The sequence below is a fragment of the Anthonomus grandis genome, chromosome 20 (genome assembly GCF_022605725.1).
Source record: "Anthonomus grandis grandis chromosome 20, icAntGran1.3, whole genome shotgun sequence".
NCBI lineage: Eukaryota > Metazoa > Arthropoda > Insecta > Coleoptera > Curculionidae > Anthonomus > Anthonomus grandis.
In genome coordinates, this window is record NC_065565.1 from 8298738 (window position 1) to 8323006 (window position 24269).

General features: G+C 39.9%; 1 long non-coding RNA gene across 5 annotated transcripts in view; it reads left to right on the forward strand.

Moving 5' to 3' along the window:
* Positions 1-23938, forward strand: part of LOC126747983 (uncharacterized) — an 81625-nt gene extending 57687 nt beyond the window's left edge. For all 5 annotated transcript variants that reach the window (XR_007664565.1, XR_007664567.1, XR_007664566.1 and 2 more), the window contains 3 exons: positions 3274-5098; positions 13468-15916; positions 22109-23938. This is a non-coding gene — a long non-coding RNA (uncharacterized LOC126747983). The remainder of the gene's footprint in view (positions 1-3273; positions 5099-13467; positions 15917-22108) is intronic.
* Positions 23939-24269: the final 331 nt, after the last annotated feature.

The following is a 24269-nucleotide window of genomic DNA, read 5'->3' on the forward strand; positions in this document are numbered from 1 at the left end:
GGTCGTAGCTTTTCTAATAGCTGAGATATGGCATTTTTGATGCCCATTTTTGGCCTCAAAAACGGACGTCGAAAACGACTTTTTCAGGATTTTCAAAGTGCTCTCATTCCCTTAGTTCCGCTCGGATCCTGTTATAACCCGGTGTTTTCGTAATCTAGATGATCAGAATAAGTCGCTGGTATACTTAGTTTGATTTCGAAAAAATCAATTTTTGGTGGAAAATATCGATACGGGGGGGTATACCCTAAAAATGAAAAAACCCAAACTTTGAAGGTCGATATCTCGGCTTCTATGGGAGCTATCGGGAAAATTCCAACGGTTTTGTCTTAGTTTCGTCATTCTGATTCAAACGAGACCATCCGCAAGGTCGTAGCTCTTCTAATAGCTGAAATATGGCATTTTTGATGCCCATTTTTGGCCTCGAAAACGACTTTTTCAGGATTTTCAAAGTGCTCTCATTCCCTTAGTTCTGCTCGGATCCTGTTATAACCCGGTGTTTTCGTAATCTGGATGATCAGAATAAGTCGCTGGTATACTTAGTTTGATTTCGAAAAAATCAATTTTTGGTGGAAAATATCGATACGGGGGGGTATACCCTAAAAATGAAAAAACCCAAACTTTGAAGGTCGATATCTCGGCTTCTATGGGAGCTATCGGGAAAATTCCAACGGTTTTGTCTTAGTTTCGTAATTCTGATTCCAACGAGACCATCCGCAAGGTCGTAGCTCTTCTAATAGCTGAGATATGGCATTTTTGATGCCCATTTTTGGCCTCAAAAACGGACGTCGAAAACGACTTTTTCAGGATTTTCAAAGTGCTCTCATTCCCTTAGTTCTGCTCGGATCCTGTTATAACCCGGTGTTTTCGTAATCTAGATGATCAGAATAAGTCGCTGGTATACTTAGTTTGATTTCGAAAAAATCAATTTTTGGTGGAAAATATCGATACGGGGGGGTATACCCTAAAAATGAAAAAACCCAAACTTTGAAGGTCGATATCTCGGCTTCTATGGGAGCTATCGGGAAAATTCCAACGGTTTTGTCTTAGTTTCGTCATTTTGATTCCAACGAGACCATCCGCAAGGTCGTAGCTTTTCTAATAGCTGAGATATGGCATTTTTGATGCCCATTTTTGGCCTCAAAAACGGACGTCGAAAACGACTTTTTCAGGATTTTCAAAGTGCTCTCATTCCCTTAGTTCTGCTCGGATCCTGTTATAACCCGGTGTTTTCGTAATCTAGATGATCAGAATAAGTCGCTGGTATACTTAGTTTGATTTCGAAAAAATCAATTTTTGGTGAAAAAAATCGATACGGGGGGGTATACCCGAAAAATGAAAAAACCCAAACTTTGAAGGTCGATATCTCGGCTTCTATGGGAGCTATCGGGAAAATTCCAACGGTTTTCTCTTAGTTTCGTCATTCTGATTCCAACGAGACCATCCGCAAGGTCGTAGCTCTTCTAATAGCTGAGATATGGCATTTTTGATGCCCATTTTTGGCCTCAAAAACGGACGTCGAAAACGACTTTTTCAGGATTTTCAAAGTGCTCTCATTCCCTTAGTTCTGCTCGGATCCTGTTATAACCCGGTGTTTTCGTAATCTAGATGATCAGAATAAGTCGCTGGTATACTTAGTTTGATTTCGAAAAAATCAATTTTTGGTGGAAAATATCGATACGGGGGGGTATACCCTAAAAATGAAAAAACCCAAACTTTGAAGGTCGATATCTCGGCTTCTATGGGAGCTATCGGGAAAATTCCAACGGTTTTGTCTTAGTTTCGTCATTTTGATTCCAACGAGACCATCCGCAAGGTCGTAGCTTTTCTAATAGCTGAGATATGGCATTTTTGATGCCCATTTTTGGCCTCAAAAACGGACGTCGAAAACGACTTTTTCAGGATTTTCAAAGTGCTCTCATTCCCTTAGTTCTGCTCGGATCCTGTTATAACCCGGTGTTTTCGTAATCTAGATGATCAGAATAAGTCGCTGGTATACTTAGTTTGATTTCGAAAAAATCAATTTTTGGTGAAAAAAATCGATACGGGGTGGTATACCCGAAAAATGAAAAAACCCAAACTTTGAAGGTCGATATCTCGGCTTCTGTAGCAGCTATCGGGAAAATTCCAACGGTTTTGTCTTAGTTTCGTCATTTTGATTCCAACGAGACCATCCGCAAGGTCGTAGCTCTTCTAATAGCTGAGATATGGCATTTTTGATGCCCATTTTTGGCCTCAAAAACGGACGTCGAAAACGACTTTTTCAGGATTTTCAAAGTGCTCTCATTCCCTTAGTTCTGCTCGGATCCTGTTATAACCCGGTGTTTTCGTAATCTAGATGATCAGAATAAGTCGCTGGTATACTTAGTTTGATTTCGAAAAAATCAATTTTTGGTGGAAAATATCGATACGGGGGGGTATACCCTAAAAATGAAAAAATCCAAACTTTGAAGGTCGATATCTCGGCTTCTATGGGAGCTATCGGGAAAATTCCAACGGTTTTGTCTTAGTTTCGTCATTTTGATTCCAACGAGACCATCCGCAAGGTCGTAGCTTTTCTAATAGCTGAGATATGGCATTTTTGATGCCCATTTTTGGCCTCAAAAACGGACGTCGAAAACGACTTTTTCAGGATTTTCAAAGTGCTCTCATTCCCTTAGTTCTGCTCGGATCCTGTTATAACCCGGTGTTTTCGTAATCTAGATGATCAGAATAAGTCGCTGGTATACTTAGTTTGATTTCGAAAAAATCAATTTTTGGTGAAAAAAATCGATACGGGGGGGTATACCCTAAAAATGAAAAAACCCAAACTTTGAAGGTCGATATCTCGGCTTCTATGGGAGCTATCGGGAAAATTCCAACGGTTTTGTCTTAGTTTCGTCATTTTGATTCCAACGAGACCATCCGCAAGGTCGTAGCTTTTCTAATAGCTGAGATATGGCATTTTTGATGCCCATTTTTGGCCTCAAAAACGGACGTCGAAAACGACTTTTTCAGGATTTTCAAAGTGCTCTCATTCCCTTAGTTCTGCTCGGATCCTGTTATAACCCGGTGTTTTCGTAATCTAGATGATCAGAATAAGTCGCTGGTATACTTAGTTTGATTTCGAAAAAATCAATTTTTGGTGAAAAAAATCGATACGGGGGGGTATACCCGAAAAATGAAAAAACCCAAACTTTGAAGGTCGATATCCCGGCTTCTGTAGCAGCTATCGGGAAAATTCCAACGGTTTTGTCTTAGTTTCGTCATTCTGATTCCAACGAGACCATCCGCAAGGTCGTAGCTCTTCTAATAGCTGAGATATGGCATTTTTGATGCCCATTTTTGGCCTCAAAAACGGACGTCGAAAACGACTTTTTCAGGATTTTCAAAGTGCTCTCATTCCCTTAGTTCTGCTCGGATCCTGTTATAACCCGGTGTTTTCGTAATCTAGATGATCAGAATAAGTCGCTGGTATACTTAGTTTGATTTCGAAAAAATCAATTTTTGGTGGAAAATATCGATACGGGGGGGTATACCCTAAAAATGAAAAAACCCAAACTTTGAAGGTCGATATCTCGGCTTCTATGGGAGCTATCGGGAAAATTCCAACGGTTTTGTCTTAGTTTCGTCATTTTGATTCCAACGAGACCATCCGCAAGGTCGTAGCTTTTCTAATAGCTGAGATATGGCATTTTTGATGCCCATTTTTGGCCTCAAAAACGGACGTCGAAAACGACTTTTTCAGGATTTTCAAAGTGCTCTCATTCCCTTAGTTCTGCTCGGATCCTGTTATAACCCGGTGTTTTCGTAATCTAGATGATCAGAATAAGTCGCTGGTATACTTAGTTTGATTTCGAAAAAATCAATTTTTGGTGAAAAAAATCGATACGGGGGGGTATACCCGAAAAATGAAAAAACCCAAACTTTGAAGGTCGATATCTCGGCTTCTGTAGCAGCTATCGGAAAAATTCCAACGGTTTTGTCTTAGTTTCGTCATTTTGATTCCAACGAGACCATCCGCAAGGTCGTAGCTCTTCTAATAGCTGAGATATGGCATTTTTGATGCCCATTTTTGGCCTCAAAAACGGACGTCGAAAACGACTTTTTCAGGATTTTCAAAGTGCTCTCATTCCCTTAGTTCTGCTCGGATCCTGTTATAACCCGGTGTTTTCGTAATCTAGATGATCAGAATAAGTCGCTGGTATACTTAGTTTGATTTCGAAAAAATCAATTTTTGGTGGAAAATATCGATACGGGGGGGTATACCCTAAAAATGAAAATACCCAAACTTTGAAGGTCGATATCTCGGCTTCTATGGGAGCTATCGGGAAAATTCCAACGGTTTTGTCTTAGTTTCGTCATTCTGATTCCAACGAGACCATCCGCAAGCTCGTAGCTCTTCTAATAGCTGAGATATGGCATTTTTGATGCCCATTTTTGGCCTCAAAAACGGACGTCGAAAACGACTTTTTCAGGATTTTCAAAGTGCTCTCATTCCCTTAGTTCTGCTCGGATCCTGTTATAACCCGGTGTTTTCGTAATCTAGATGATCAGAATAAGTCGCTGGTATACTTAGTTTGATTTCGAAAAAATCAATTTTTGGTGAAAAAAATCGATACGGGGGGGTATACCCGAAAAATGAAAAAACCCAAACTTTGAAGGTCGATATCTCGGCTTCTGTAGCAGCTATCGGGAAAATTCCAACGGTTTTGTCTTAGTTTCGTCATTTTGATTCCAACGAGACCATCCGCAAGGTCGTAGCTCTTCTAATAGCTGAGATATGGCATTTTTGATGCCCATTTTTGGCCTCAAAAACGGACGTCGAAAACGACTTTTTCAGGATTTTCAAAGTGCTCTCATTCCCTTAGTTCTGCTCGGATCTTGTTATAACCCGGTGTTTTCGTAATCTAGATGATCAGAATAAGTCGCTGGTATACTTAGTTTGATTTCGAAAAAATCAATTTTTGGTGGAAAATATCGATACGGGGGGGTATACCCTAAAAATGAAAAAACCCAAACTTTGAAGGTCGATATCTCGGCTTCTATGGGAGCTATCGGGAAAATTCCAACGGTTTTGTCTTAGTTTCGTCATTCTGATTCAAACGAGACCATCCGCAAGGTCGTAGCTCTTCTAATAGCTGAAATATGGCATTTTTGATGCCCATTTTTGGCCTCGAAAACGACTTTTTCAGGATTTTCAAAGTGCTCTCATTCCCTTAGTTCTGCTCGGATCTTGTTATAACCCGGTGTTTTCGTAATCTAGATGATCAGAATAAGTCGCTGGTATACTTAGTTTGATTTCGAAAAAATCAATTTTTGGTGGAAAATATCGATACGGGGGGGTATACCCTAAAAATGAAAAAACCCAAACTTTGAAGGTCGATATCTCGGCTTCTATGGGAGCTATCGGGAAAATTCCAACGGTTTTGTCTTAGTTTCGTCATTTTGATTCCAACGAGACCATCCGCAAGGTCGTAGCTCTTCTAATAGCTGAGATATGGCATTTTTGATGCCCATTTTTGGCCTCAAAAACGGACGTCGAAAACGACTTTTTCAAGATTTTCAAAGTGCTCTCATTCCCTTAGTTCTGCTCGGATCTTGTTATAACCCGGTGTTTTCGTAATCTAGATGATCAGAATAAGTCGCTGGTATACTTAGTTTGATTTCGAAAAAATCAATTTTTGGTGGAAAATATCGATACGGGGGGGTATACCCTAAAAATGAAAAAACCCAAACTTTGAAGGTCGATATCTCGGCTTCTATGGGAGCTATCGGGAAAATTCCAACGGTTTTGTCTTAGTTTCGTAATTCTGATTCCAACGAGACCATCCGCAAGGTCGTAGCTCTTCTAATAGCTGAGATATGGCATTTTTGATGCCCATTTTTGGCCTCAAAAACGGACGTCGAAAACGACTTTTTCAGGATTTTCAAAGTGCTCTCATTCCCTTAGTTCTGCTCGGATCCTGTTATAACCCGGTGTTTTCGTAATCTAGATGATCAGAATAAGTCGCTGGTATACTTAGTTTGATTTCGAAAAAATCAATTTTTGGTGGAAAATATCGATACGGGGGGGTATACCCTAAAAATGAAAAAACCCAAACTTTGAAGGTCGATATCTCGGCTTCTATGGGAGCTATCGGGAAAATTCCAACGGTTTTGTCTTAGTTTCGTCATTTTGATTCCAACGAGACCATCCGCAAGGTCGTAGCTTTTCTAATAGCTGAGATATGGCATTTTTGATGCCCATTTTTGGCCTCAAAAACGGACGTCGAAAACGACTTTTTCAGGATTTTCAAAGTGCTCTCATTCCCTTAGTTCTGCTCGGATCCTGTTATAACCCGGTGTTTTCGTAATCTAGATGATCAGAATAAGTCGCTGGTATACTTAGTTTGATTTCGAAAAAATCAATTTTTGGTGGAAAATATCGATACGGGGGGGTATACCCTAAAAATGAAAAAACCCAAACTTTGAAGGTCGATATCTCGGCTTCTATGGGAGCTATCGGGAAAATTCCAACGGTTTTGTCTTAGTTTCGTCATTTTGATTCCAACGAGAGCATCCGCAAGGTCGTAGCTTTTCTAATAGCTGAGATATGGCATTTTTGATGCCCATTTTTGGCCTCAAAAACGGACGTCGAAAACGACTTTTTCAGGATTTTCAAAGTGCTCTCATTCCCTTAGTTCTGCTCGGATCCTGTTATAACCCGGTGTTTTCGTAATCTAGATGATCAGAATAAGTCGCTGGTATACTTAGTTTGATTTCGAAAAAATCAATTTTTGGTGGAAAATATCGATACGGGGGGGTATACCCTAAAAATGAAAAAACCCAAACTTTGAAGGTCGATATCTCGGCTTCTATGGGAGCTATCGGGAAAATTCCAACGGTTTTGTCTTAGTTTCGTCATTCTGATTCCAACGAGACCATCCGCAAGCTCGTAGCTCTTCTAATAGCTGAGATATGGCATTTTTGATGCCCATTTTTGGCCTCAAAAACGGACGTCGAAAACGACTTTTTCAGGATTTTCAAAGTGCTCTCATTCCCTTAGTTCTGCTCGGATCCTGTTATAACCCGGTGTTTTCGTAATCTAGATGATCAGAATAAGTCGCTGGTATACTTAGTTTGATTTCGAAAAAATCAATTTTTGGTGAAAAAAATCGATACGGGGGGGTATACCCGAAAAATGAAAAAACCCAAACTTTGAAGGTCGATATCTCGGCTTCTGTAGCAGCTATCGGGAAAATTCCAACGGTTTTGTCTTAGTTTCGTCATTTTGATTCCAACGAGACCATCCGCAAGGTCGTAGCTCTTCTAATAGCTGAGATATGGCATTTTTGATGCCCATTTTTGGCCTCAAAAACGGACGTCGAAAACGACTTTTTCAGGATTTTCAAAGTGCTCTCATTCCCTTAGTTCTGCTCGGATCTTGTTATAACCCGGTGTTTTCGTAATCTAGATGATCAGAATAAGTCGCTGGTATACTTAGTTTGATTTCGAAAAAATCAATTTTTGGTGGAAAATATCGATACGGGGGGGTATACCCTAAAAATGAAAAAACCCAAACTTTGAAGGTCGATATCTCGGCTTCTATGGGAGCTATCGGGAAAATTCCAACGGTTTTGTCTTAGTTTCGTCATTCTGATTCAAACGAGACCATCCGCAAGCTCGTAGCTCTTCTAATAGCTGAGATATGGCATTTTTGATGCCCATTTTTGGCCTCGAAAACGACTTTTTCAGGATTTTCAAAGTGCTCTCATTCCCTTAGTTCTGCTCGGATCCTGTTATAACCCGGTGTTTTCGTAATCTGGATGATCAGAATAAGTCGCTGGTATACTTAGTTTGATTTCGAAAAAATCAATTTTTGGTGGAAAATATCGATACGGGGGGGTATACCCTAAAAATGAAAAAACCCAAACTTTGAAGGTCGATATCTCGGCTTCTATGGGAGCTATCGGGAAAATTCCAACGGTTTTGTCTTAGTTTCGTCATTCTGATTCCAACGAGACCATCCGCAAGCTCGTAGCTCTTCTAATAGCTGAGATATGGCATTTTTGATGCCCATTTTTGGCCTCAAAAACGGACGTCGAAAACGACTTTTTCAGGATTTTCAAAGTGCTCTCATTCCCTTAGTTCTGCTCGGATCCTGTTATAACCCGGTGTTTTCGTAATCTAGATGATCAGAATAAGTCGCTGGTATACTTAGTTTGATTTCGAAAAAATCAATTTTTGGTGGAAAATATCGATACGGGGGGGTATACCCTAAAAATGAAAAAACCCAAACTTTGAAGGTCGATATCTCGGCTTCTATGGGAGCTATCGGGAAAATTCCAACGGTTTTGTCTTAGTTTCGTCATTTTGATTCCAACGAGACCATCCGCAAGGTCGTAGCTTTTCTAATAGCTGAGATATGGCATTTTTGATGCCCATTTTTGGCCTCAAAAACGGACGTCGAAAACGACTTTTTCAGGATTTTCAAAGTGCTCTCATTCCCTTAGTTCTGCTCGGATCCTGTTATAACCCGGTGTTTTCGTAATCTAGATGATCAGAATAAGTCGCTGGTATACTTAGTTTGATTTCGAAAAAATCAATTTTTGGTGAAAAAAATCGATACGGGGGGGTATACCCGAAAAATGAAAAAACCCAAACTTTGAAGGTCGATATCTCGGCTTCTGTAGCAGCTATCGGGAAAATTCCAACGGTTTTGTCTTAGTTTCGTCATTTTGATTCCAACGAGACCATCCGCAAGGTCGTAGCTTTTCTAATAGCTGAGATATGGCATTTTTGATGCCCATTTTTGGCCTCAAAAACGGACGTCGAAAACGACTTTTTCAGGATTTTCAAAGTGCTCTCATTCCCTTAGTTCTGCTCGGATCCTGTTATAACCCGGTGTTTTCGTAATCTAGATGATCAGAATAAGTCGCTGGTATACTTAGTTTGATTTCGAAAAAATCAATTTTTGGTGGAAAATATCGATACGGGGGGGTATACCCTAAAAATGAAAAAACCCAAACTTTGAAGGTCGATATCTCGGCTTCTATGGGAGCTATCGGGAAAATTCCAACGGTTTTGTCTTAGTTTCGTCATTTTGATTCCAACGAGACCATCCGCAAGGTCGTAGCTTTTCTAATAGCTGAGATATGGCATTTTTGATGCCCATTTTTGGCCTCAAAAACGGACGTCGAAAACGACTTTTTCAGGATTTTCAAAGTGCTCTCATTCCCTTAGTTCTGCTCGGATCCTGTTATAACCAGGTGTTTTCGTAATCTAGATGATCAGAATAAGTCGCTGGTATACTTAGTTTGATTTCGAAAAAATCAATTTTTGGTGAAAAAAATCGATACGGGGGGGTATACCCTAAAAATGAAAAAACTCAAACTTTGAAGGTCGATATCTCGGCTTCTATGGGAGCTATCGGGAAAATTCCAACGGTTTTGTCTTAGTTTCGTCATTTTGATTCCAACGAGACCATCCGCAAGGTCGTAGCTTTTCTAATAGCTGAGATATGGCATTTTTGATGCCCATTTTTGGCCTCAAAAACGGACGTCGAAAACGACTTTTTCAGGATTTTCAAAGTGCTCTCATTCCCTTAGTTCTGCTCGGATCCTGTTATAACCCGGTGTTTTCGTAATCTAGATGATCAGAATAAGTCGCTGGTATACTTAGTTTGATTTCGAAAAAATCAATTTTTGGTGGAAAATATCGATACGGGGGGGTATACCCTAAAAATGAAAAAACCCAAACTTTGAAGGTCGATATCTCGGCTTCTATGGGAGCTATCGGGAAAATTCCAACGGTTTTGTCTTAGTTTCGTCATTTTGATTCCAACGAGACCATCCGCAAGGTCGTAGCTTTTCTAATAGCTGAGATATGGCATTTTTGATGCCCATTTTTGGCCTCAAAAACGGACGTCGAAAACGACTTTTTCAGGATTTTCAAAGTGCTCTCATTCCCTTAGTTCTGCTCGGATCCTGTTATAACCAGGTGTTTTCGTAATCTAGATGATCAGAATAAGTCGCTGGTATACTTAGTTTGATTTCGAAAAAATCAATTTTTGGTGAAAAAAATCGATACGGGGGGGTATACCCTAAAAATGAAAAAACTCAAACTTTGAAGGTCGATATCTCGGCTTCTATGGGAGCTATCGGGAAAATTCCAACGGTTTTGTCTTAGTTTCGTCATTTTGATTCCAACGAGACCATCCGCAAGGTCGTAGCTTTTCTAATAGCTGAGATATGGCATTTTTGATGCCCATTTTTGGCCTCAAAAACGGACGTCGAAAACGACTTTTTCAGGATTTTCAAAGTGCTCTCATTCCCTTAGTTCTGCTCGGATCCTGTTATAACCCGGTGTTTTCGTAATCTAGATGATCAGAATAAGTCGCTGGTATACTTAGTTTGATTTCGAAAAAATCAATTTTTGGTGAAAAAAATCGATACGGGGGGGTATACCCGAAAAATGAAAAAACCCAAACTTTGAAGGTCGATATCTCGGCTTCTGTAGCAGCTATCGGGAAAATTCCAACGGTTTTGTCTTAGTTTCGTCATTTTGATTCCAACGAGACCATCCGCAAGGTCGTAGCTTTTCTAATAGCTGAGATATGGCATTTTTGATGCCCATTTTTGGCCTCAAAAACGGACGTCGAAAACGACTTTTTCAGAATTTTCAAAGTGCTCTCATTCCCTTAGTTCTGCTCGGATCCTGTTATAACCCGGTGTTTTCGTAATCTAGATGATCAGAATAAGTCGCTGGTATACTTAGTTTGATTTCGAAAAAATCAATTTTTGGTGGAAAATATCGATACGGGGGGGTATACCCTAAAAATGAAAAAACCCAAACTTTGAAGGTCGATATCTCGGCTTCTATGGGAGCTATCGGGAAAATTCCAACGGTTTTGTCTTAGTTTCGTCATTTTGATTCCAACGAGACCATCCGCAAGGTCGTAGCTTTTCTAATAGCTGAGATATGGCATTTTTGATGCCCATTTTTGGCCTCAAAAACGGACGTCGAAAACGACTTTTTCAGGATTTTCAAAGTGCTCTCATTCCCTTAGTTCTGCTCGGATCCTGTTATAACCCGGTGTTTTCGTAATCTAGATGATCAGAATAAGTCGCTGGTATACTTAGTTTGATTTCGAAAAAATCAATTTTTGGTGAAAAAAATCGATACGGGGGGGTATACCCGAAAAATGAAAAAACCCAAACTTTGAAGGTCGATATCTCGGCTTCTGTAGCAGCTATCGGGAAAATTCCAACGGTTTTGTCTTAGTTTCGTCATTTTGATTCCAACTAGACCATCCGCAAGGTCGTAGCTCTTCTAATAGCTGAGATATGGCATTTTTGATGCCCATTTTTGGCCTCAAAAACGGACGTCGAAAACGACTTTTTCAGGATTTTCAAAGTGCTCTCATTCCCTTAGTTCTGCTCGGATCCTGTTATAACCCGGTGTTTTCGTAATCTAGATGATCAGAATAAGTCGCTGGTATACTTAGTTTGATTTCGAAAAAATCAATTTTTGGTGGAAAATATCGATACGGGGGGGTATACCCTAAAAATGAAAAAACCCAAACTTTGAAGGTCGATATCTCGGCTTCTATGGGAGCTATCGGGAAAATTCCAACGGTTTTGTCTTAGTTTCGTCATTTTGATTCCAACGAGAGCATCCGCAAGGTCGTAGCTTTTCTAATAGCTGAGATATGGCATTTTTGATGCCCATTTTTGGCCTCAAAAACGGACGTCGAAAACGACTTTTTCAGGATTTTCAAAGTGCTCTCATTCCCTTAGTTCTGCTCGGATCCTGTTATAACCCGGTGTTTTCGTAATCTAGATGATCAGAATAAGTCGCAGGTATACTTAGTTTGATTTCGAAAAAATCAATTTTTGGTGAAAAAAATCGATACGGGGGGGTATACCCTAAAAATGAAAAAACCCAAACTTTGAAGGTCGATATCTCGGCTTCTATGGGAGCTATCGGGAAAATTCCAACGGTTTTGTCTTAGTTTCGTCATTTTGATTCCAACGAGACCATCCGCAAGGTCGTAGCTTTTCTAATAGCTGAGATATGGCATTTTTGATGCCCATTTTTGGCCTCAAAAACGGACGTCGAAAACGACTTTTTCAGGATTTTCAAAGTGCTCTCATTCCCTTAGTTCTGCTCGGATCCTGTTATAACCCGGTGTTTTCGTAATCTAGATGATCAGAATAAGTCGCTGGTATACTTAGTTTGATTTCGAAAAAATCAATTTTTGGTGAAAAAAATCGATACGGGGGGGTATACCCGAAAAATGAAAAAACCCAAACTTTGAAGGTCGATATCTCGGCTTCTGTAGCAGCTATCGGGAAAATTCCAACGGTTTTGTCTTAGTTTCGTCATTTTGATTCCAACGAGACCATCCGCAAGGTCGTAGCTCTTCTAATAGCTGAGATATGGCATTTTTGATGCCCATTTTTGGCCTCAAAAACGGACGTCGAAAACGACTTTTTCAGGATTTTCAAAGTGCTCTCATTCCCTTAGTTCTGCTCGGATCCTGTTATAACCCGGTGTTTTCGTAATCTAGATGATCAGAATAAGTCGCTGGTATACTTAGTTTGATTTCGAAAAAATCAATTTTTGGTGGAAAATATCGATACGGGGGGGTATACCCTAAAAATGAAAAAACCCAAACTTTGAAGGTCGATATCTCGGCTTCTATGGGAGCTATCGGGAAAATTCCAACGGTTTTGTCTTAGTTTCGTCATTCTGATTCCAACGAGACCATCCGCAAGCTCGTAGCTCTTCTAATAGCTGAGATATGGCATTTTTGATGCCCATTTTTGGCCTCAAAAACGGACGTCGAAAACGACTTTTTCAGGATTTTCAAAGTGCTCTCATTCCCTTAGTTCTGCTCGGATCCTGTTATAACCCGGTGTTTTCGTAATCTAGATGATCAGAATAAGTCGCTGGTATACTTAGTTTGATTTCGAAAAAATCAATTTTTGGTGAAAAAAATCGATACGGGGGGGTATACCCGAAAAATGAAAAAACCCAAACTTTGAAGGTCGATATCTCGGCTTCTGTAGCAGCTATCGGGAAAATTCCAACGGTTTTGTCTTAGTTTCGTCATTTTGATTCCAACGAGACCATCCGCAAGGTCGTAGCTCTTCTAATAGCTGAGATATGGCATTTTTGATGCCCATTTTTGGCCTCAAAAACGGACGTCGAAAACGACTTTTTCAGGATTTTCAAAGTGCTCTCATTCCCTTAGTTCTGCTCGGATCTTGTTATAACCCGGTGTTTTCGTAATCTAGATGATCAGAATAAGTCGCTGGTATACTTAGTTTGATTTCGAAAAAATCAATTTTTGGTGGAAAATATCGATACGGGGGGGTATACCCTAAAAATGAAAAAACCCAAACTTTGAAGGTCGATATCTCGGCTTCTATGGGAGCTATCGGGAAAATTCCAACGGTTTTGTCTTAGTTGCGTCATTCTGATTCAAACGAGACCATCCGCAAGGTCGTAGCTCTTCTAATAGCTGAAATATGGCATTTTTGATGCCCATTTTTGGCCTCGAAAACGACTTTTTCAGGATTTTCAAAGTGCTCTCATTCCCTTAGTTCTGCTCGGATCCTGTTATAACCCGGTGTTTTCGTAATCTGGATGATCAGAATAAGTCGCTGGTATACTTAGTTTGATTTCGAAAAAATCAATTTTTGGTGGAAAATATCGATACGGGGGGGTATACCCTAAAAATGAAAAAACCCAAACTTTGAAGGTCGATATCTCGGCTTCTATGGGAGCTATCGGGAAAATTCCAACGGTTTTGTCTTAGTTTCGTAATTCTGATTCCAACGAGACCATCCGCAAGGTCGTAGCTCTTCTAATAGCTGAGATATGGCATTTTTGATGCCCATTTTTGGCCTCAAAAACGGACGTCGAAAACGACTTTTTCAGGATTTTCAAAGTGCTCTCATTCCCTTAGTTCTGCTCGGATCCTGTTATAACCCGGTGTTTTCGTAATCTAGATGATCAGAATAAGTCGCTGGTATACTTAGTTTGATTTCGAAAAAATCAATTTTTGGTGGAAAATATCGATACGGGGGGGTATACCCTAAAAATGAAAAAACCCAAACTTTGAAGGTCGATATCTCGGCTTCTATGGGAGCTATCGGGAAAATTCCAACGGTTTTGTCTTAGTTTCGTCATTTTGATTCCAACGAGACCATCCGCAAGGTCGTAGCTTTTCTAATAGCTGAGATATGGCATTTTTGATGCCCATTTTTGGCCTCAAAAACGGACGTCGAAAACGACTTTTTCAGGATTTTCAAAGTGCTCTCATTCCCTTAGTTCTGCTCGGATCCTGTTATAACCCGGTGTTTTCGTAATCTAGATGATCAGAATAAGTCGCTGGTATACTTAGTTTGATTTCGAAAAAATCAATTTTTGGTGAAAAAAATCGATACGGGGGGGTATACCCGAAAAATGAAAAAACCCAAACTTTGAAGGTCGATATCTCGGCTTCTGTAGCAGCTATCGGGAAAATTCCAACGGTTTTGTCTTAGTTTCGTCATTTTGATTCCAACGAGACCATCCGCAAGGTCGTAGCTTTTCTAATAGCTGAGATATGGCATTTTTGATGCCCATTTTTGGCCTCAAAAACGGACGTCGAAAACGACTTTTTCAGGATTTTCAAAGTGCTCTCATTCCCTTAGTTCTGCTCGGATCCTGTTATAACCCGGTGTTTTCGTAATCTAGATGATCAGAATAAGTCGCTGGTATACTTAGTTTGATTTCGAAAAAATCAATTTTTGGTGAAAAAAATCGATACGGGGGGGTATACCCGAAAAATGAAAAAACCCAAACTTTGAAGGTCGATATCTCGGCTTCTGTAGCAGCTATCGGGAAAATTCCAACGGTTTTGTCTTAGTTTCGTCATTTTGATTCCAACGAGACCATCCGCAAGGTCGTAGCTCTTCTAATAGCTGAGATATGGCATTTTTGATGCCCATTTTTGGCCTCAAAAACGGACGTCGAAAACGACTTTTTCAGGATTTTCAAAGTGCTCTCATTCCCTTAGTTATGCTCGGATCCTGTTATAACCCGGTGTTTTCGTAATCTAGATGATCAGAATAAGTCGCTGGTATACTTAGTTTGATTTCGAAAAAATCAATTTTTGGTGAAAAAAATCGATACGGGGGGGTATACCCTAAAAATGAAAAAACCCAAACTTTGAAGGTCGATATCTCGGCTTCTATGGGAGCTATCGGGAAAATTCCAACGGTTTTCTCTTAGTTTCGTCATTCTGATTCCAACGAGACCATCCGCAAGGTCGTAGCTCTTCTAATAGCTGAGATATGGCATTTTTGATGCCCATTTTTGGCCTCAAAAACGGACGTCGAAAACGACTTTTTCAGGATTTTCAAAGTGCTCTCATTCCCTTAGTTCTGCTCGGATCCTGTTATAACCCGGTGTTTTCGTAATCTAGATGATCAGAATAAGTCGCTGGTATACTTAGTTTGATTTCGAAAAAATCAATTTTTGGTGGAAAATATCGATACGGGGGGGTATACCCTAAAAATGAAAAAACCCAAACTTTGAAGGTCGATATCTCGGCTTCTGTAGCAGCTATCGGGAAAATTCCAACGGTTTTGTCTTAGTTTCGTCATTTTGATTCCAACGAGACCATCCGCAAGGTCGTAGCTCTTCTAATAGCTGAGATATGGCATTTTTGATGCCCATTTTTGGCCTCAAAAACGGACGTCGAAAACGACTTTTTCAGGATTTTCAAAGTGCTCTCATTCCCTTAGTTATGCTCGGATCCTGTTATAACCCGGTGTTTTCGTAATCTAGATGATCAGAATAAGTCGCTGGTATACTTAGTTTGATTTCGAAAAAATCAATTTTTGGTGAAAAAAATCGATACGGGGGGGTATACCCTAAAAATGAAAAAACCCAAACTTTGAAGGTCGATATCTCGGCTTCTATGGGAGCTATCGGGAAAATTCCAACGGTTTTCTCTTAGTTTCGTCATTCTGATTCCAACGAGACCATCCGCAAGGTCGTAGCTCTTCTAATAGCTGAGATATGGCATTTTTGATGCCCATTTTTGGCCTCAAAAACGGACGTCGAAAACGACTTTTTCAGGATTTTCAAAGTGCTCTCATTCCCTTAGTTATGCTCGGATCCTGTTATAACCCGGTGTTTTCGTAATCTAGATGATCAGAATAAGTCGCTGGTATACTTAGTTTGATTTCGAAAAAATCAATTTTTGGTGAAAAAAATCGATACGGGGGGGTATACCCTAAAAATGAAAAAACCCAAACTTTGAAGGTCGATATCTCGGCTTCTATGGGAGCTATCGGGAAAATTCCAACGGTTTTGTCTTAGTTTCGTCATTCTGATTCCAACGAGACCATCCGCAAGCTCGTAGCTCTTCTAATAGCTGAGATATGGCATTTTTGATGCCCATTTTTGGCCTCAAAAACGGACGTCGAAAACGACTTTTTCAGGATTTTCAAAGTGCTCTCATTCCCTTAGTTCTGCTCGGATCCTGTTATAACCCGGTGTTTTCGTAATCTAGATGATCAGAATAAGTCGCTGGTATACTTAGTTTGATTTCGAAAAAATCAATTTTTGGTGAAAAAAATCGATACGGGGGGGTATACCCGAAAAATGAAAAAACCCAAACTTTGAAGGTCGATATCTCGGCTTCTGTAGCAGCTATCGGGAAAATTCCAACGGTTTTGTCTTAGTTTCGTCATTTTGATTCCAACGAGACCATCCGCAAGGTCGTAGCTCTTCTAATAGCTGAGATATGGCATTTTTGATGCCCATTTTTGGCCTCAAAAACGGACGTCGAAAACGACTTTTTCAGGATTTTCAAAGTGCTCTCATTCCCTTAGTTCTGCTCGGATCTTGTTATAACCCGGTGTTTTCGTAATCTAGATGATCAGAATAAGTCGCTGGTATACTTAGTTTGATTTCGAAAAAATCAATTTTTGGTGGAAAATATCGATACGGGGGGGTATACCCTAAAAATGAAAAAACCCAAACTTTGAAGGTCGATATCTCGGCTTCTATGGGAGCTATCGGGAAAATTCCAACGGTTTTGTCTTAGTTGCGTCATTCTGATTCAAACGAGACCATCCGCAAGGTCGTAGCTCTTCTAATAGCTGAAATATGGCATTTTTGATGCCCATTTTTGGCCTCGAAAACGACTTTTTCAGGATTTTCAAAGTGCTCTCATTCCCTTAGTTCTGCTCGGATCCTGTTATAACCCGGTGTTTTCGTAATCTGGATGATCAGAATAAGTCGCTGGTATACTTAGTTTGATTTCGAAAAAATCAATTTTTGGTGGAAAATATCGATACGGGGGGGTATACCCTAAAAATGAAAAAACCCAAACTTTGAAGGTCGATATCTCGGCTTCTATGGGAGCTATCGGGAAAATTCCAACGGTTTTGTCTTAGTTTCGTAATTCTGATTCCAACGAGACCATCCGCAAGGTCGTAGCTCTTCTAATAGCTGAGATATGGCATTTTTGATGCCCATTTTTGGCCTCAAAAACGGACGTCGAAAACGACTTTTTCAGGATTTTCAAAGTGCTCTCATTCCCTTAGTTCTGCTCGGATCCTGTTATAACCCGGTGTTTTCGTAATCTAGATGATCAGAATAAGTCGCTGGTATACTTAGTTTGATTTCGAAAAAATCAATTTTTGGTGGAAAATATCGATACGGGGGGGTATACCCTAAAAATGAAAAAACCCAAACTTTGAAGGTCGATATCTCGGCTTCTATGGGAGCTATCGGGAAAATTCCAACGGTTTTGTCTTAGTTTCGTCATTTTGATTCCAACGAGACCATCCGCAAGGTCGTAGCTTTTCTAATAGCTGAGATATGGCATTTTTGATGCCCATTTTTGGCCTCAAAAACGGACGTCGAAAACGACTTTTTCAGGATTTTCAAAGTGCTCTCATTCCCTTAGTTCTGCTCGGATCCTGTTATAACCCGGTGTTTTCGTAATCTAGATGATCAGAATAAGTCGCTGGTATACTTAGTTTGATTTCGAAAAAATCAATTTTTGGTGAAAAAAATCGATACGGGGGGGTATACCCGAAAAATGAAAAAACCCAAACTTTGAAGGTCGATATCTCGGCTTCTGTAGCAGCTATCGGGAAAATTCCAACGGTTTTGTCTTAGTTTCGTCATTTTGATTCCAACGAGACCATCCGCAAGGTCGTAGCTTTTCTAATAGCTGAGATATGGCATTTTTGATGCCCATTTTTGGCCTCAAAAACGGACGTCGAAAACGACTTTTTCAGGATTTTCAAAGTGCTCTCATTCCCTTAGTTCTGCTCGGATCCTGTTATAACCCGGTGTTTTCGTAATCTAGATGATCAGAATAAGTCGCTGGTATACTTAGTTTGATTTCGAAAAAATCAATTTTTGGTGAAAAAAATCGATACGGGGGGGTATACCCGAAAAATGAAAAAACCCAAACTTTGAAGGTCGATATCTCGGCTTCTGTAGCAGCTATCGGGAAAATTCCAACGGTTTTGTCTTAGTTTCGTCATTTTGATTCCAACGAGACCATCCGCAAGGTCGTAGCTCTTCTAATAGCTGAGATATGGCATTTTTGATGCCCATTTTTGGCCTCAAAAACGGACGTCGAAAACGACTTTTTCAGGATTTTCAAAGTGCTCTCATTCCCTTAGTTATGCTCGGATCCTGTTATAACCCGGTGTTTTCGTAATCTAGATGATCAGAATAAGTCGCTGGTATACTTAGTTTGATTTCGAAAAAATCAATTTTTGGTGAAAAAAATCGATACGGGGGGGTATACCCTAAAAATGAAAAAACCCAAACTTTGAAGGTCGATATCTCGGCTTCTATGGGAGCTATCGGGAAAATTCCAACGGTTTTCTCTTAGTTTCGTCATTCTGATTCCAACGAGACCATCCGCAAGGTCGTAGCTCTTCTAATAGCTGAGATATGGCATTTTTGATGCCCATTTTTGGCCTCAAAAACGGACGTCGAAAACGACTTTTTCAGGATTTTCAAAGTGCTCTCATTCCCTTAGTTCTGCTCGGATCCTGTTATAACCCGGTGTTTTCGTAATCTAGATGATCAGAATAAGTCGCTGGTATACTTAGTTTGATTTCGAAAAAATCAATTTTTGGTGGAAAATATCGATACGGGGGGGTATACCCTAAAAATGAAAAAACCCAAACTTTGAAGGTCGATATCTCGGCTTCTGTAGCAGCTATCGGGAAAATTCCAACGGTTTTGTCTTAGTTTCGTCATTTTGATTCCAACGAGACCATCCGCAAGGTCGTAGCTCTTCTAATAGCTGAGATATGGCATTTTTGATGCCCATTTTTGGCCTCAAAAACGGACGTCGAAAACGACTTTTTCAGGATTTTCAAAGTGCTCTCATTCCCTTAGTTATGCTCGGATCCTGTTATAACCCGGTGTTTTCGTAATCTAGATGATCAGAATAAGTCGCTGGTATACTTAGTTTGATTTCGAAAAAATCAATTTTTGGTGAAAAAAATCGATACGGGGGGGTATACCCTAAAAATGAAAAAACCCAAACTTTGAAGGTCGATATCTCGGCTTCTATGGGAGCTATCGGGAAAATTCCAACGGTTTTCTCTTAGTTTCGTCATTCTGATTCCAACGAGACCATCCGCAAGGTCGTAGCTCTTCTAATAGCTGAGATATGGCATTTTTGATGCCCATTTTTGGCCTCAAAAACGGACGTCGAAAACGACTTTTTCAGGATTTTCAAAGTGCTCTCATTCCCTTAGTTATGCTCGGATCCTGTTATAACCCGGTGTTTTCGTAATCTAGATGATCAGAATAAGTCGCTGGTATACTTAGTTTGATTTCGAAAAAATCAATTTTTGGTGAAAAAAATCGATACGGGGGGGTATACCCTAAAAATGAAAAAACCCAAACTTTGAAGGTCGATATCTCGGCTTCTATGGGAGCTATCGGGAAAATTCCAACGGTTTTCTCTTAGTTTCGTCATTCTGATTCCAACGAGACCATCCGCAAGGTCGTAGCTCTTCTAATAGCTGAGATATGGCATTTTTGATGCCCATTTTTGGCCTCAAAAACGGACGTCGAAAACGACTTTTTCAGGATTTTCAAAGTGCTCTCATTCCCTTAGTTCTGCTCGGATCCTGTTATAACCCGGTGTTTTCGTAATCTAGATGATCAGAATAAGTCGCTGGTATACTTAGTTTGATTTCGAAAAAATCAATTTTTGGTGAAAAAAATCGATACGGGGGGGTATACCCGAAAAATGAAAAAACCCAAACTTTGAAGGTCGATATCTCGGCTTCTGTAGCAGCTATCGGGAAAATTCCAACGGTTTTGTCTTAGTTTCGTCATTTTGATTCCAACTAGACCATCCGCAAGGTCGTAGCTCTTCTAATAGCTGAGATATGGCATTTTTGATGCCCATTTTTGGCCTCAAAAACGGACGTCGAAAACGACTTTTTCAGGATTTTCAAAGTGCTCTCATTCCCTTAGTTCTGCTCGGATCCTGTTATAACCCGGTGTTTTCGTAATCTAGATGATCAGAATAAGTCGCTGGTATACTTAGTTTGATTTCGAAAAAATCAATTTTTGGTGGAAAATATCGATACGGGGGGGTATACCCTAAAAATGAAAAAACCCAAACTTTGAAGGTCGATATCTCGGCTTCTATGGGAGCTATCGGGAAAATTCCAACGGTTTTGTCTTAGTTTCGTCATTTTGATTCCAACGAGACCATCCGCAAGGTCGTAGCTTTTCTAATAGCTGAGATATGGCATTTTTGATGCCCATTTTTGGCCTCAAAAACGGACGTCGAAAACGACTTTTTCAGGATTTTCAAAGTGCTCTCATTCCCTTAGTTCTGCTCGGATCCTGTTATAACCCGGTGTTTTCGTAATCTAGATGATCAGAATAAGTCGCTGGTATACTTAGTTTGATTTCGAAAAAATCAATTTTTGGTGAAAAAAATCGATACGGGGTGGTATACCCGAAAAATGAAAAAACCCAAACTTTGAAGGTCGATATCTCGGCTTCTGTAGCAGCTATCGGGAAAATTCCAACGGTTTTGTCTTAGTTTCGTCATTTTGATTCCAACGAGACCATCCGCAAGGTCGTACCTCTTCTAATAGCTGAGATATGGCATTTTTGATGCCCATTTTTGGCCTCAAAAACGGACGTCGAAAACGACTTTTTCAGGATTTTCAAAGTGCTCTCATTCCCTTAGTTCTGCTCGGATCCTGTTATAACCCGGTGTTTTCGTAATCTAGATGATCAGAATAAGTCGCTGGTATACTTAGTTTGATTTCGAAAAAATCAATTTTTGGTGGAAAATATCGATACGGGGGGGTATACCCTAAAAATGAAAAAACCCAAACTTTGAAGGTCGATATCTCGGCTTCTATGGGAGCTATCGGGAAAATTCCAACGGTTTTGTCTTAGTTTCGTCATTTTGATTCCAACGAGACCATCCGCAAGGTCGTAGCTTTTCTAATAGCTGAGATATGGCATTTTTGATGCCCATTTTTGGCCTCAAAAACGGACGTCGAAAACGACTTTTTCAGGATTTTCAAAGTGCTCTCATTCCCTTAGTTCTGCTCGGATCCTGTTATAACCCGGTGTTTTCGTAATCTAGATGATCAGAATAAGTCGCTGGTATACTTAGTTTGATTTCGAAAAAATCAATTTTTGGTGAAAAAAATCGATACGGGGGGGTATACCCGAAAAATGAAAAAACCCAAACTTTGAAGGTCGATATCTCGGCTTCTGTAGCAGCTATCGGAAAAATTCCAACGGTTTTGTCTTAGTTTCGTCATTTTGATTCCAACGAGACCATCCGCAAGGTCGTAGCTCTTCTAATAGCTGAGATATGGCATTTTTGATGCCCATTTTTGTCCTCAAAAACGGACGTCGAAAACGACTTTTTCAGGATTTTCAAAGTGCTCTCATTCCCTTAGTTCTGCTCGGATCCTGTTATAACCCGGTGTTTTCGTAATCTAGATGATCAGAATAAGTCGCTGGTATACTTAGTTTGATTTCGAAAAAATCAATTTTTGGTGGAAAATATCGATACGGGGGGGTATACCCTAAAAATGAAAATACCCAAACTTTGAAGGTCGATATCTCGGCTTCTATGGGAGCTATCGGGAAAATTCCAACGGTTTTGTCTTAGTTTCGTCATTTTGATTCCAACGAGACCATCCGCAAGGTCGTAGCTCTTCTAATAGCTGAGATATGGCATTTTTGATGCCCATTTTTGGCCTCAAAAACGGACGTCGAAAACGACTTTTTCAGGATTTTCAAAGTGCTCTCATTCCCTTAGTTCTGCTCGGATCTTGTTATAACCCGGTGTTTTCGTAATCTAGATGATCAGAATAAGTCGCTGGTATACTTAGTTTGATTTCGAAAAAATCAATTTTTGGTGGAAAATATCGATACGGGGGGGTATACCCTAAAAATGAAAAAACCCAAACTTTGAAGGTCGATATCTCGGCTTCTATGGGAGCTATCGGGAAAATTCCAACGGTTTTGTCTTAGTTTCGTCATTCTGATTCAAACGAGACCATCCGCAAGGTCGTAGCTCTTCTAATAGCTGAAATATGGCATTTTTGATGCCCATTTTTGGCCTCGAAAACGACTTTTTCAGGATTTTCAAAGTGCTCTCATTCCCTTAGTTCTGCTCGGATCTTGTTATAACCCGGTGTTTTCGTAATCTAGATGATCAGAATAAGTCGCTGGTATACTTAGTTTGATTTCGAAAAAATCAATTTTTGGTGGAAAATATCGATACGGGGGGGTATACCCTAAAAATGAAAAAACCCAAACTTTGAAGGTCGATATCTCGGCTTCTATGGGAGCTATCGGGAAAATTCCAACGGTTTTGTCTTAGTTTCGTCATTTTGATTCCAACGAGACCATCCGCAAGGTCGTAGCTCTTCTAATAGCTGAGATATGGCATTTTTGATGCCCATTTTTGGCCTCAAAAACGGACGTCGAAAACGACTTTTTCAGGATTTTCAAAGTGCTCTCATTCCCTTAGTTCTGCTCGGATCTTGTTATAACCCGGTGTTTTCGTAATCTAGATGATCAGAATAAGTCGCTGGTATACTTAGTTTGATTTCGAAAAAATCAATTTTTGGTGGAAAATATCGATACGGGGGGTATACCCTAAAAATGAAAAAACCCAAACTTTGAAGGTCGATATCTCGGCTTCTATGGGAGCTATCGGGAAAATTCCAACGGTTTTGTCTTAGTTTCGTAATTCTGATTCCAACGAGACCATCCGCAAGGTCGTAGCTCTTCTAATAGCTGAGATATGGCATTTTTGATGCCCATTTTTGGCCTCAAAAACGGACGTCGAAAACGACTTTTTCAGGATTTTCAAAGTGCTCTCATTCCCTTAGTTCTGCTCGGATCCTGTTATAACCCGGTGTTTTCGTAATCTAGATGATCAGAATAAGTCGCTGGTATACTTAGTTTGATTTCGAAAAAATCAATTTTTGGTGGAAAATATCGATACGGGGGGGTATACCCTAAAAATGAAAAAACCCAAACTTTGAAGGTCGATATCTCGGCTTCTATGGGAGCTATCGGGAAAATTCCAACGGTTTTGTCTTAGTTTCGTCATTCTGATTCCAACGAGACCATCCGCAAGGTCGTAGCTCTTCTAATAGCTGAGATATGGCATTTTTGATGCCATTTTTGGCCTCAAAAACGGACGTCGAAAACGACTTTTTCAGGATTTTCAAAGTGCTCTCATTCCCTTAGTTCTGCTCGGATCCTGTTATAACCCGGTGTTTTCGTAATCTAGATGATCAGAATAAGTCGCTGGTATACTTAGTTTGATTTCGAAAAAATCAATTTTTGGTGAAAAAAAATCGATACGGGGGGGTATACCCGAAAAATGAAAAAACTCAAACTTTGAAGGTCGATATCTCGGCTTCTGTAGCAGCTATCGGGAAAATTCCAACGGTTTTGTCTTAGTTTCGTCATTTTGATTCCAACGAGACCATCCGCAAGGTCGTAGCTCTTCTAATAGCTGAGATATGGCATTTTTGATGCCCCAATTTTTTTTTTCAAATATCTCAAATAATTTAACATTTTCAGTTTGAATGATTAAATTTAAAAAAATTACTTAAAATCTTGAAGGTCTCTAGATATTCCAAAAAAATACTGCAATTAAAGACAAAATTCAATAATTAATAAAAGGTATTTGAAATGCCTGGAAAAATCCAAATTTCCAGTTCGCTTTTCAAGAAACACTCTCACGAGATGTG